The sequence below is a fragment of the Sorex araneus genome, chromosome 4, assembly GCF_027595985.1.
Source record: "Sorex araneus isolate mSorAra2 chromosome 4, mSorAra2.pri, whole genome shotgun sequence".
NCBI lineage: Eukaryota > Metazoa > Chordata > Mammalia > Eulipotyphla > Soricidae > Sorex > Sorex araneus.
The window spans coordinates 76,970,253-76,984,393 of NC_073305.1; the positions used below are offsets into that span (position 1 = coordinate 76,970,253).

The 14,141-nt window shown below is 50.1% G+C and overlaps 1 protein-coding gene across 9 annotated transcripts in view; it reads left to right on the forward strand.

Moving 5' to 3' along the window:
• The window catches only part of BICRAL (BICRA like chromatin remodeling complex associated protein), a 130,106-nt gene that overhangs the window by 5,157 nt on the left and 110,808 nt on the right, over nucleotides 1-14,141 (forward strand). For all 9 annotated transcript variants that reach the window (XM_055136641.1, XM_055136642.1, XM_055136639.1 and 6 more), the window contains one exon: nucleotides 6,964-7,043. The gene's annotated coding sequence lies outside the window, so the exon portion shown is untranslated. The remainder of the gene's footprint in view (nucleotides 1-6,963; nucleotides 7,044-14,141) is intronic.

The window sequence follows — 14,141 nt, forward strand, 5'->3', positions numbered from 1 at the left end:
TATTTTTTTGGTCTGACATCTATTTAGTCTCCTAAGAAATGCTTGGGGGTGGGGGTACTGAAGGGGAGGCAGGGGCACCCATGGATGTACTTAGGCAGCCCAGTTGGACTGTTCAGTGGTCGGGCCAACTTTGCTGGGGGCCAACTGGGCCACCCCAGTGGTACTTGGGGACCTCCATAACTACATGGCAGTGTTGCAGGAGTCAAACTCCAGCTGCCCCTGACGCCGGAGCCACCTCGAGGACCCTTGCAATGGGTTTAGTGCCCAGCCTTGAGGCATCAAAGCCTTTAGACTGGCAAGCTGCATGAAGGCAGATAGTGACCAGTTCCTTCAGAGGAGGCTTGGGAGGTCAATAATCACAGAAAGGTGATGGTAATGGTGACCACTGACAACGGTTGCAAAGAAGGAGACTAGGGAGCTACTGGTGGAAAGTTTGACCTTTCTGGGAGGTCAGTGAAGGCTCTGGGGAGGTCCAGGGGTGCTGAAAGCATCATCTGGCTATGTGGGCTCAGAGGCTCCTAGTGACTTTTGGAGAGTTGGGTCAGAAGGGCGCTGTGGGCAGGAATCAAGAGAATAAGATGGGTATTGGGTATGGATTGCAGATGGGGGGGGTGTGGTGGGGAGCCTGTGCCCAAGAGGAAGCCTGTGGGTGCTTTTTTGGTTCTTCAAGTAGCACTGTCTAGCACTGTTGTCCTGTTGTTCATCGATTTGCTTGAGCGGGCATCAGTAACATCTCCATTGTGAGATTTGTTGTTACTGTTTTTGGCATATGAAATACGCCAGGGGTAGCTTATCAGGCTCTGCCGTGTCGGCAGGATACTCTTGGTAGCTTGCTGGGTTCTCCAAGAAGGACGAAGGAATCAAACCCAGATTAGCTGTGTGCAAGGCAAACGCCCTACCCGCTGTGCTGTTGCTCCAGTCCTTTTTGGTTCTTAGAAGGAAAAACAGAGGAGTCAGAAAGAGACATCCCCTTGTGAGAAAGGGGGATTAGCCTTCCAGGAGGAGCAATGGTTTCTCTATTGCAGTATTTGTTTGAACATTGACACAAGTTTTCTAAGATGTAGAGACTTTCTGACCTCAACTCTGAGTATCAGATGCAACATCCACACTTGAAACAGTAGCCTTAAGCAACAGTAACTATGTGGACAGCAGATTAGATGCCCTGACTTCTTTATCTTTTAACTGGAAGTTCATGCCCTTTGGTCCACATCGCCCTCATTTCTTTTCCTTTCTTTTTTTGCCTTTTGGGCCACACCCAGCTGTGCTCAGGGCTTACTTATTTGTGGATCTTCACTCAGGGATCACTTCGAGCAGTGCTTGGGGGACCATATATGGTGCTGGGCGTCGAACCTGGGTTGGCCACGTACAAGGCAAGTTCCCTTCCCGCTCTACTATTGCTCAGGCCCTGTGTCTTGCCGTTTCTTTCACCTTCCCTGCAATCTCTCTTCCCTGCCTCTGGAAGCCACCAATCTATTCTGTTTCCTCAGGGATTTCTTTTTTTTTGGGGGGGGGGGTTGCAGCAGGGGGGGTCACACCCAGCTATGCTTAGAGTCTATACCTGGCTACATGCTCAGAGATTATTCGTGGCAGGATTCAGGGCACCCTATGGGGTGCCTGGGATCAAAGCCAGACCAGCCATGTGCAGGGCAAGTGCACTGCCTGCTGTACTCCTGCTGTCTCTTCCTTTCTGTTCTGGGGGCCAGACCTGACGGTGTCCAGGAGTTCCCCTAGCTCTGTGCTTGGGGGTTGTTCCCAGTATTTGGGATGATGTGATGCTGGGGACAGAGCTTGCGCTCCAGCCTCTGTGCCTCCTCTCCTGCCCTCTGTTGCAATCTGTCTAACCATGATGCCCACGTCTGCACTTGCTCCGAAGACCTCCCGGACCACCATCTGCAGGAAGCCACAGAGGCTCCTCATTTCCCCTGACTGTCTGCAAGGGCACACGCTCTCCCCCCACCCCCGCCTGCCCCCCCTTTCCCGTTTATTCCTCCCTGAGCTTGCTCTAGTCCCCCAGTGGGCCCTCTGTCCCGTGCTCCCCTCATCCTCCCTGCCTCGGCCAGTCGGCACCTTAAAATTGAAGCTGACAGCAGGGCCTTCCCCCAGGCGCCTGCCAGCTCCCCGCTGTTGGACACTGTTTCCATTCCCTGGCACAATGAGCAGAGCCTTCCCAACCAGCGCCAGCTTGCCCCTGCCACACCCTATGGCACTCTTTGCTCTGGCCATGCCGCACTCTCTGGCACACCAGCTCATTGGCATCAACTGTTCAACAGTGGTGCCAGTGGGGAATCGGTCCAGCCCCTCAGTACCCAGAGTAGAGACCTGAGGGAGATACACACAGAGGAGGCAGAGACTTAGTCACTCGCTTTTTTTTTTCTTTTTGGGTCACACCCGGCAAACCACAGGGGTTACTCCTGGCTCTTCACTCAGTAATTACTCCTGGCGGTGCTCAGGGGACCATATGGGATGCTGGGAATCAAACCCGGGTTGGCCGCGTGCAAGGCAAACGCCCTCCCCGCTGTGCTATTGCTCCAGCCCTCTGTCACTCACTCTTAAGGCAGAGTGGCTCAAGGTTCAGGGAACCTATTTCTTTTACTTGGAGGGGGCGGGTGCAGGATGTCTAGGGATTCTCTGTAGGTTTTTATTGTTTGCTTTTGGATCATGCCTATTGATGCTTAGGGGTTACTTGTGGATCTATGCTCAGGGATCACTGCTGTTGGGGACTTATGGGGTGCTGGGGATCCAACCTGGGTCAGCTGCTGTGTTGTTAGCACTTATTCAGGGAGGGCCAGGGCCAGGCGGATGGCCAGTGAAGACTGTTGGTGAGCGAGCATATGGGCACCTTCAGCCCACAGGCTCGTTGAACAGCCAAGCAGTACTGTCCTCTGTCCACTACATCACAGTGCTGAGACCCAGTGATGTATCCTGACCCTCTGGAGAAACCAGAGAATGGGGTTGGGGTGGGGGTGAGGGTTGGGAAGGGGAGTATTTTTTAGGAAATGATTCTAAATCATAAGGAAGGAGGGACATTTAAGCAGCTGAAGGGAAAGAGCAGAGTCCCTCATTTATGTCTCGATCTTTTTGTTTTTAGGCCACACCCAGTGTGCTCAGGGATCGCCCTCCTGGAGAGGATTGGGGAACCATAGGGGGTGCCAGGAATCGAACCTGGGTTGGTTGCATGTAAGCCCAGTGCCCTACCTGCTGTACTGTCTCTCCGGCCCATTTTAGAGAAATATTTTAAAGTCCTCAATATCTTTCCTCCTCCCCTTCCCTTCGCTGCTGTGTTGATCAGGAGTCGCCCCTTTGCATGTGCTCTACAGGTGCAGATGCTTGTGTGGGGATCACGGACAGCGAACCGACAGCACCCGTTGTGGAGGGTTGAACTCAGCCTTGTCTGCAGGGCAGGCTCTTACCAATTGAGCTATCCCAGGGCCCTCTCTTTCTCTCATTTGCTCATGCTTTCCTACAGACTCTTCATGGAGTGCAGAACTTTCTAAGTATCAGGAGTTAAGAAGATAGACAAAGGCCAGAACAACTGTACAGCAGGGAGGGCATTGCCTTGGACATGACCAATCCGGGTTCAATCCCCAGCCTCCCATATGGTCCCCTGAGCACCGCCCGAGTGCAGAGCCAGGAACAACCCCTGAGCCCAGTGCTGGACGTGACCCAAAAAGCCAAAAAATAAAAGTCGTCTGGCTTCCTGGGCCAGAGAGAGAATTCAGTGGGCGGAGCTCATGTGTCACACGCACAGGCCTGAGTTCTGTCCATGGAGGGACACACCTGGATGTCCTGCCACTTGAGCTGTCTCCTTGGCTCCATCGGAGTGGCTGCAGTACTGAGTCAGGCATGCACAGGGAACCTGACAGATGGACAGAACAGGGTAGGCCAGAGACTGCCTGGCACCAGGGCCTGGCCAGCTTCCTGGTACTTAGGGCCTCCCCACGAGTAATTCAGGCACAGGGCCCTTTGCATTGGGTTCTTTTCAGGTCACACCAGCAAAGCACAGGGGTTACTTCTGACTCCGCACTCAAGAATTACTCCTGGAGGTGCTGGGGGATCATATGGGATGCTGGCAATCGAACCCGGGTTGGCCGCGTGCAAGATCCTAACTGCTGTGCTATCACTCCAGCCCCAGATTTTTTTTCTTGCTTTTATTTTTTTAATTGAACCACTATTAATTACAGTTACAAATATATTTCTGATTGAGTTTCAGATGTGTATTGTTCCATCACCAATCCCTTCTCCAGTGCCCACTACCCTCCACTTCATTGGTTTCCCCCCCACCCCCAGCCTGCCTCTGTGGCAGGCACTTTCTCCCTCCCCCATTGTCCTACTGGCCCCTTCCCTAATTTATCCCCCCTCACCCCTGCCCTAGTGCCAAGCCTCCTACCGAAGACCAGTTCTGCTCTCCATTTCTATTGCCATTGGGCTTTGCTGTTCCCCTATGAGGTTTCTTTCTGTCCCACTCATGAAAGAAATCATCCTGATATTTTTCTTCTACCTCTGATTTCAGTTCAACAGTCTACCCTCCAGATCCACCACATTGCGGCAAAATGCATAACTTTATATTTTTTTAAGGCTGCATAGTATTCTGATGTGTATATATACCTTAGTTTTTTGGGTTTTTTTCATTCGGAGGTCTGTTTGTGGGCATTTGGGTTCTTTCCATATTTTGGCTATTGTATTTAGTGCTGAGTGAACATAGGAGAGCAGACGTCTTTTTTGATTTCTGCTTTTGGGCCTTTGGGTATATTTCCAAGAGCTGGGTTATATGGAAGCTCAACTCCTAGGTTTTGTTTGTTTTTTTGTTTGTTTTTGCTTTTTGGGTCACACCTGGTGATGCACAGGGGTTACTCCTGGCTCTGCACTCAGGAATTACTCTTGACGGTGCTCAGGGAACCATATGGGATGCTGGGAATCGAACCCAGGTCAGTCGCGTGCAAGGCAAATGCCCTACCCACTGTGCTATCACTCCAGCCCCCTCAACTTCCTAGTTTTTTGAGGAATGTCCATATTGCCTTCCGAAAAGGCTTGACCAGTCAATATTCCAACCAGCAGTGAATGAAGGTCCTGTTTTCCCCACATCTCACCAACACTTGGCTGTTGTACTTTTTGATGAGTGCCACTCTCTGTGGTATGAGGTATCTCATTGTTGTTTTGATTTGTAGTTCCCTGATGATTAGTGATATAGAGCATTTTTTCATATGCTTCTTGGCCATGTATATTTCTCCTTTCAAAAAGTTCCTATTCATCTCCTCTCCCCATTTTTTGATAAGGTTGGATTTTTTTTTTCTTGTAGAGTTCTACTAGTGCATTGAAATTTTGTTTGATCATTTTTGAGTCACACCCAGAGGTGCTCGAGGCTTACTGCTGGCTCTGTGCTCATGGCTGATTCCTGGCTGGACTTGAAGAATGCGACTCTAACCCCTGACTATCTCTGTAGCCCCTATGTAGTTGTTGTTTTCTTTTTGTTTATTTTTGGGGCCATACCCAGTGGTGCTCGGGGCTGACTCCTGTTTGTGCTCAGGGATCGCTTCTGGCAGGACTCGGGGCAGGTGAGGGGATTTGAGGTGCCAGGGATTGAACCCAGGTCTGTTGCTTGCCGAGCAAGCACCTTACCCACTGTGTCTGGCCCCTACACTGATATTTCCCTAGGGGCCAGGGAGATAGCTCAGAGGGCTGAAGCACATGCCCTGCATGCCTGAGGCCCCAGGTTCAGTCTTCACTGCTGCATGACACCCCAGCCTGCAGAGATTAGCCCCGGTAACTCCAGGCACCCCTTGATTTGGGACCTCCAGTCTGCATCCCCATGCGCCCATCTGCCCCGGAAGGGGAGGTGGACACCTGCTTCTCGGGGGCCTCTGACCAGGGAACAGATGTCAGGCTTAGATTGAATTCCACACTGACAGCACAGAGTGGAGTTGTGTCAGGAGGAACGGTGTGGCCCATCGACATGAGGATCCCACTTCAGTCAGATTGTCAAGGCCAGGTGGCTCTGGGAGAGACCGTTGCACCCTACCCTGACCCAAACAAACTCCCTAGGGGGTAGGGGCAACCAGGGTCAGAATCCACTCTGTTAGGGAGACTGAGGCACATCGAAACTGGAAGTGGGAGTCAGCTTTAACCTAGATCAGCGCCCCCACCCCTGTCAAGCCCAGTGTGGAAGTATTTTGCTGTTATGTTGCATGTTTTATTGTGTTTTTGTTTTGTTTTGTTTCTTTTTGGGTCACACCCGGCGATGCACAGGGGTTACTTCTGGCTCTGCACTCAGGAATTAACCGTGGCGGTGCTCTGGGGACCATACGGGATGCTGGGAATCGAACCCGGGTGAACTGCGTGCAAGGCAAACACCCTACCCGCTGTGCTATCACTCCAGCCCCTGTTGTGTTTTGTTTTGGGGTCACACCCAGTGTTGCTCAGGGGTTACCCCCGGCTCTGTGCTCAGGGATCACTTCTAGCAGGCTCGGGAACTATATGGGATACCGGGGATTGAACCCAGGTCAACTGCGTGCCAGGCAAGCGCCCTTCCCCACACCCCCGCCCTCCAGTACTATCACACCTGCCTCCATTTGGAAGTTTTAGGTGAATCTTGAAGACACTGGGAGCCCCTGAAGAGCAGGATCACAACAGGGGAAGATTATCTTCCCTTGAGCAAAGGCTCAGTGGCGGCTCCATGCACAATGGGGTAGAAGGAAACCAAGATCAGCTTGGTGTCTGCAGTGAGGGAGTGAGAAGGAAGACAGGGGGGATGTCTGAAGTGAGCAGGAGCCCAGAGGGATTCGTTGGCTGCAGGAACAGGAGGGCAAGTGGCTGAAGGTTCCAGCGAGATGAGCTGGGTCTTGGGTGATCTCAGCGCCCAGACAGGAAACTGGAGGAACAGGTTCTAGAGAGGGAGCGGGCGGGTCCATTGGGCCCTGCTTGGTTCCATAGACCGTCATCCTCTGCTTTCTCTTCTCTGTGTGACAGGGCACCTGCCTCCTTCAAGACCTGCTCTGCGCACCGCCTCTTCTGGGAAGCCTGCCTGGACTCTCCCTGTCTGGCACCTGGTGAGTGTTTATTCACTTTGAGATGTTCTCTCTGCAGCGTGGACTGTGCTGTAGCCTTTGTACAGTGTCCGGTACACGTGAAGTGCCGATGGATGCTTGCTTAGCAGATGAGTTCAGGGATGAGGGGTGGGTCGGCAGCAGAACCTCCCAAAGGATTGATTACGAATGGATTAAAGTCTGGGTATGTCCTTAGACAAAGAGCACGTGCCTCACATGTGAGATTCAATTCTTGCTGCCACAAGCACTGTTGGGTATAGGCGTAGGAGCCCCTGAGTACCCCTGGCTGTGACCCTATTTTTAAAAAGTGGGTAAGGAGACATGTGTCCTTTCTTCCTCTCTTCCTTTTCCTCCCTTCCTCTTCTCCTCCCTCCCTCCCTCCCTCCCTTCCTCCCTCCCTCCCTCCCTTCCTTCCTTCCTTCCTTCCTTCCTTCCTTCCTTCCTTCCTTCCTTCCTTCCTTCTTCCTTCCTTCCTTCCTTCCTTCCTTCCTTCCTTCCTTCCTTCCTTCCTTCCTTCCTTCCTTCCCTCCTTCCTTCCTTTCTCCTTTCTTCCTTCCTTATCCTTCTCTCCCTCTGTTCCTCCCTCCCTCCCTTCCTTCTTTACTCTCTTCCTTCTTCTCTTCCTTCCTTTTCCCTCCCTTCTCGCCAGCTAAATTAGTCTTTGGAGTAGTTTCAATTCCTTTCCTGTCAGAGGGCACATACCTCTCCTAAAACTTCCCTCTATCGAGGGGCTGGATTGATAGCACAGCAGGTAGGGCATTAGCCTTGCATAGGGCTGACCTGGGTTCGATTCCCAGCATCCCATATGGTCCCCTGAGCACCGCCAGGAGTTAATTCCATGAGCCAGGAGTAACCCCTGTACATTGCCGGGTGTGACCCAAAAAGCAATACAAAACAAAACAAAAAACAAAAAAACTTAACCTGTGTTAAAACTTAACCAGAGCACTAATACAGTAGGCAGGGCACTTGCCTTGCATGTGGCCAACCTGGATCTGATCCCTGACGTCCCGCAGGATCCCACAAGCCCACAGGAATGATCCCTGAGCACAGCTAGCTGTGGCTCAAACACCAGAAAAAAAGAAAGGGTCTTAGAGGGAGAGACGGCTTAACACATACTCTGCACGCAAGAGTCTGTGCTTATTCCCTGTCACTGCATGGTCCCCAAGCACCCCTGAAACCAGTCCTGGGCACAGAGTTGGGAGTAGTCCCTGAGCACTGTTTGGTGTGGCCCAAAAACAGAAAAGGGAAAGGGAAGGAAAGGGAAAAGGGGAAGGAAAGGGAAAAGGAAAGAAATAGAAAAGAAGAGAAGGAAAGGGAAAGGGAAGGCCCTTGAATAATTCTAGGAACAGTTCTGGCCCTGCGGTTCTGGGAGCAATTTGGGCAGAATTTCACTGTATCACTATATCATTGTCATCCCGTTGCTCATCAATTTGCTCGAGCAAGCACCAGTAATGTCTCCATTGTGAGATACTGTTTTTGGCATATCAAATTCACCATGGGTAACTTGCCAGGCTCTGCCGTGTGGGCTAGATACTCTCGGTAGCTTGCCAGGCTCTTCAAGAGGGACGGAGGAATTGAACCTGAGTTGTCCTACCCACTGTGCTATTGCTCCAGCCCCTTGGGCAGAATTTACATGTAAATAATATTGCAAAGAAAACTGAAGAATTCTAGTTAAGAAGATGCTAGGCAAGCTTTGAGGGACTCTTACACTGCAACAAAAACTGGCCAAAGGAAAAGTAAGGCTGTGTGATGATTTTGTTCTCATGACATTGAATTCATTCAGTGCCAAGAACTGACTAGAGATCCTGTCCCCCTCCTGTCTCTTCATTTTCCTTTGCAAAGTCTTTCTGCAGACACTTCCATTGGAGGGCGCGTTGGTCTGTAGGGCCCTGGCTTTACAGATACAGGAATGAAAACCTCCCCATGTCATTTTCTTTCAGGAGAACGAGGTTTCCTCACAAATTCATTTGGTTGAGGTCTCCACGAGGCTGTGCTCACCCTTGCTCTTTTGATTTTGTTGTTTTGGGTCCATACAGTGGGTAGGGCATTTGCCTTGCACAAGGCCAACCTGGGTTCGATTCCTTTGCCCCTCCCAGAGAGAGTGGCAAGCTACCAAGAGTATCCCATCCACACGGCAGAGCCTGGCAAGCTACCCATGGTATATTCGATATGCCAAAAACAGTAACAACAAGTCTCACAATGGAGACGTTACTGGTGCCCGCTCGAGCAAATCGATGAGCAACAGGATGACAGTGACTGTGACAGTCACCCAGGAATGCTCAGGGCTTACTCCTGTTGGAGCTCAGGGAACCATCTGGGATGCTGGGGTTGAGACCCGCTCAGCCACACACAAGGCTGGGACGCTGCTGTACGCTGTGTGCTCTCCTGGCCCTGCTTGCGTGGCTTTTTCACTGTCCAGTCCTAGCATATGGCGTGCTGTCTGGCACGGGCTTCGCGAGACAGTATGTGCTGTGTGGGTGAATAATGAGGCACTCAGCTCAGGCATGCGAGAATCCCAGAGCAGGGTCTGGAGAGATCGCTCTGAGGACCGGAGCACATATTGGCGTGTGGGAAATTCAGATTGGATGTCGAACGCCACATGGTCCTTTGGGAGTCACCCCAAAACCAAAACTAAAGCAGAAATAAAGTTAGAATCCTAGTTTATAATGATTTTTCTTTTTGATTTTGCTTTATAAATTTTTGGCGGGGGTGGGGGGCATACACAGCGGTACTCAGGACTTAGGGATCATTCCTGGTGGGGCCAGGGACGTTAGAGGTGCAGACTCCTACCCACTGCACTATTGCTAAGGTCCATTTCTTATCAGTGGAGACAGTGGGAGCCAGAGGGCACATTCCCTGATAGGATCAAGTCGTCCTTATAGTAACTTGCCCAGAGGGAAATCATTTAAAGCAACGCATTTTAGATTCCTCTAAAGATACTGTCAGGGCAAAGCTAAGGCTCTAGTGATAGAGTGTCTGGCCTGTGTGAGGTCCTGCTTTTGATGTCCCCAACAATCCTGGGTGTGTCCTCTTTAAAATAAACGGTCAGGTCAGGGGCTGAAGCTCTAGTACAGTCCTGGAGGGTGTTTGCTCTGCATGTAAGCCTGCCAGGAGTGATCCCTGTGTGCAGAGCCAGGAGTGACCCCCCCCCCCCCCACAGCACTGCTGGATGTGGCCATAAACCAGAGAAGAATCACTCTAACCCATCAGCTTTCCCCTTTCCGGTCCCTTTGTTGCTCTTTCTGTTGTGCAGATCAGGAGTCCTGCCCCTGAGGTGCTGTTCCCTTGGGGACTGAACCCTGGGTTGTGGTACTCCCCATTAGGGTGTGTTCTGGGGGGAATCAGGAAGTTGTGGTTTGGGTATTGCTACTGAACCACTGGGGGGGGGACAGTGGAAATACCTTTCTGCCTCAGGTATTTTTCCCCTCGCCCTGGGGGTAACTTAGAGTTCTGAGATAATTGTTTGTTTGTTTGGTGATACTCAGGGACCAGAAACTTTTACTTGCTTTTTTTTTGGGGGGGAGTGGGGGGGTCACACCGGCCAGAGGCTACACCTGGCGGTGCTCTAGAGATCAGGCATGTGCTCGGCTGTTAATCTCTCTCTCTCTCTCTCTCTCTCTCTCTCTCTCTCTCTCTCTCTCTCTCTCTCTCTCTCTCTCTCTCTCTCTCTCTCTCTCTCTCTCTCTCCTCTCTCTCTCTCTCTCTCTCTCTCTCTCTCTCTCCTCTCTCTCTACTCTCTCTCTCTCTCTCTCTCTCTCTCTCTCTCTCTTTCTCTTTGATGGAATTTAAAGGCTTTTATGTTTGTTTGTTTGTTTTAGGGTCACACCTGGCAATGCTCAAGGGTTATTCCTGGCTCTGCACTAAGGAAACACTCCTGGCAGTGCTCAGGGGACCATATGGGGTGCCAGGGATCAAACTCAGGTTAGCCATGTGCAAGGCAAATCCCTACCTGCTGTACTATTGCTTGGTTTCCCAAATTTTGATTTTTTAAATTTTTTTTGCTTTTTGGGACACACCTGGCAGTTCACAGGGATTATTCTGGCTCTGCACTCAGGAATTACCCCTGGCCGTGCTCAGGGGACCATATGGGATGCTGGGAATCTAACCTGGGTCCGCTGCGTGCAAGGCAAATACCCTACCCGCTGTGCTATCGCTCCAGCCCCAAATTTTGATTTTTTTTAAAAAAAACTTTTATTGAGGTTTTGTGGTTCACAATACTATTAATAATGGTTTCTCATGCACATAATTCTAAGTTTTAATTTAATTTCTTGAACCACACCTGGCAGTGCTGGGGTCACTCTTGGAGAACATGTAGCCCTGGGGATCAAACCCAGGGCTAGACCCTGCGTACTATTCTTCACTCCAACCTTTTGATCTCCCTTGCTTGAGATCTTTTGTAATTTTTTTAAATTAAGAAGTTAAAAAAGGGGCTGGAGCAATAGCACAGTGGGTAGGGCGTTTGCCTTGCACGTGGCTGACCCAGGTTCGATTCCCAGCATCCCATATGGTCCCCTGAGCACCGCCAGGAGTGATTCCTGAGTGCAGAGCCAGGAGTAACCCCTGTGCATTGCCAGGTGTGACCCCAAAAAGCAAAAAAAAAAAAAAAAAAAAAAAAAAAAAAGTTAAAAAATAAGCAAAAGAAAATGACCTTAAATTATTTCTTTGATGTTTTTGTTTGTTTGGGGTATACACCCAGTATACTCAGGGCTGACTCCTGACTCTGGCAGTTGTCAGGGTTCTGGGAATCAAACTCAGGTTGGTCACATGTGGGGCAGGTGCTTACCCACTGTACCATCTCTCTGCTCCTCCACCCAGAATTGCTCCTGGCCAATTCTTTTGCTGGTTGTAATGGTTTTCTTTTCAGTTAAGTTTTTATCAATTGCTTTAAGATGTCTTTTCTGTGAAATATGATCAGTGTTGGCTCTGTGCTCGGGAGTGACCCCTGGCGGGGCTTGAGGGACCATATATGGTGCCAGGAATTAAACTAGGATCAGCTGACTGCAAGGCACGTGCCTTACCCTCTACTATCTCTCGGGTCTTTAAAATATAAGTTCTGGACTGGAGCAATAGTACAGCGGCTAAGGTGTTTGCCTTGCAAGTGGCCGACTCGGGTTCTGCCCCCGACATCCCGTATGGTTCCCTGAGCACCTCTAGGAGTAATTCCTGAGTGCAGAGCCAGGAGTAACCCCTGAGCATTGCCAAGTCGACCCAACCCAAAATAGCAGAAAAATAAATAAAATAAAATGTAAGTTCTAACCCTATAAGGTCATCAAATCCACTTTCTACATTTTAAATGATTCAAAAGAAGTAGAGCATAAAATGTCAGAGTGTATGAATGCATGGCTGGGGATGTAGCTCTGTGTAGACAGCATGCTTCAGATGTGAGGCGCACACACACACACACTCTGAGAGCTTCATGTTACGTAATATATATATATATGTATTTGATTTGTGTTCTATGTGATTCACATATATTCATGGTTGTATATATTATATATTAATGATTTATAAGATAAAATGCATTTTTCTTTTTTTTTTTTTTTTTTGCTTTTTGGGTCACACCCGGCGATGCACAGGGGTCACTCCTGGCTCTGCACTCAGGAATCACCCCTGGCGGTGCTCAGGGGACCATATGGGATGCTGGGATTCGAACCCGGGTCGGCCGCGTGCAAGGCAAACGCCCTACCCGCTGTGCTATCGCTCCAGCCCCTAAAATGCATTTTTCTATATATGATAAAAAAAAATTTGGCCACCTAGTTTTGTGAATGATGCCAGGTATGTGCTGGGTCCACTGTGTACGTTCACTGACAAGGATAAAAAATGTCTTTTGTGTAATTATAACCTGATAATAATCAGGAATTCTGGGTACTGAGTCCTTTTTGTTTTGGGGCCACACCTGGCAGTGCTCATGGTTTACTCCTGGCTCTGTACTCAGGAATTATGGGGTTTCGGGGATCGAACCCAGGTTGGCTGTAGGCAAGGCAAATACCCTAAGTGCTGTACTACGCTCTGGCCCCCTGGGTCCATTTCTGCAGACCTGCCAGGTGGGAAGCTACTGGTGCTATAGATACTACCAGGATCTTCCTCTTTCTGTAAGAACAGTGAAAGTTTGCTCATAAAAAGTGAGAAATGTAAAAAAAAAAAAGTGAGAGATGGGACTAGAGTCTGAAAGGTGTAAGTAAACAAAAGCAAGGGAAAAAGACAAGGAAAACCGTGGCTATTTATTAATTCCTGTGCTTTTTGATCAGTTGCTTTAGGAATGACTGTGGGGCTCTCTCTGTTATTAACTGTGCAGTTTTACATTTTTTGACAGTGAAGTAAAATAGTTTTAATTAGGAAATGAAAAGAAAGATAAGAGAGAAGAGGGAACCCCATGCAATCAGAGAAGAAATTCCACACCCTGTGTTGGGCTTTGGGTGGTTCCAGAGTGCCTGGTTTTACCCTTTTGTTTGTTCATTTGCTTATTTGGGGCCGCAGCCAGTGTGCTCAGGACTCACTCCTAGCTCTGTGCTCAGGGATCACTCCTGGTGAGGTCCGGGGTTCCATCTGGGATATGGGGATCAAGCCCAAGTTGGCTGTGTGCAGGGCAAGCACCCGACCCACTGTACTCTCTCCCCAGTACCAACTTCTCTTATGTTAAGAAAAGTTGACTCTGGGGGCTGGAGCAATGATACAGTGGGTAGGAAGCTTGCTTGTGCACACCCCAACCTGGGTTTGATTCCAGGCACCCCCTATGGTCCCCTGAGTCCCATTAGGAGTGATCCCCTGAGCACAGAGTCAGAGTGAGTCCTTACACTGCTGAGTGTGCCCCCGCCCACCACCAAAAGGGAAAAAATGGGTTTGAAGAGATAGTTCCATGGACTGAGTACATGTTCTGCATACAAGAGGCCCAGGTTTGATCCCTGTTCCCACGTGGTCCCTGAGCACCACCAGGAGTGACCCCTAAAGCCCAGAGCTTGGAGTAGCCCCCTGCAGCTATCTCCCTCCCAAAGCTGACTAGGTGTGACTCCAAAACAAACAAATGAGGCTCGGAGCAAGTCTTTGCTGGGGACGTTACCAGAGCCTGTTCTCAAGTCTGCACATTGGAGGGTCTGCGGGCCC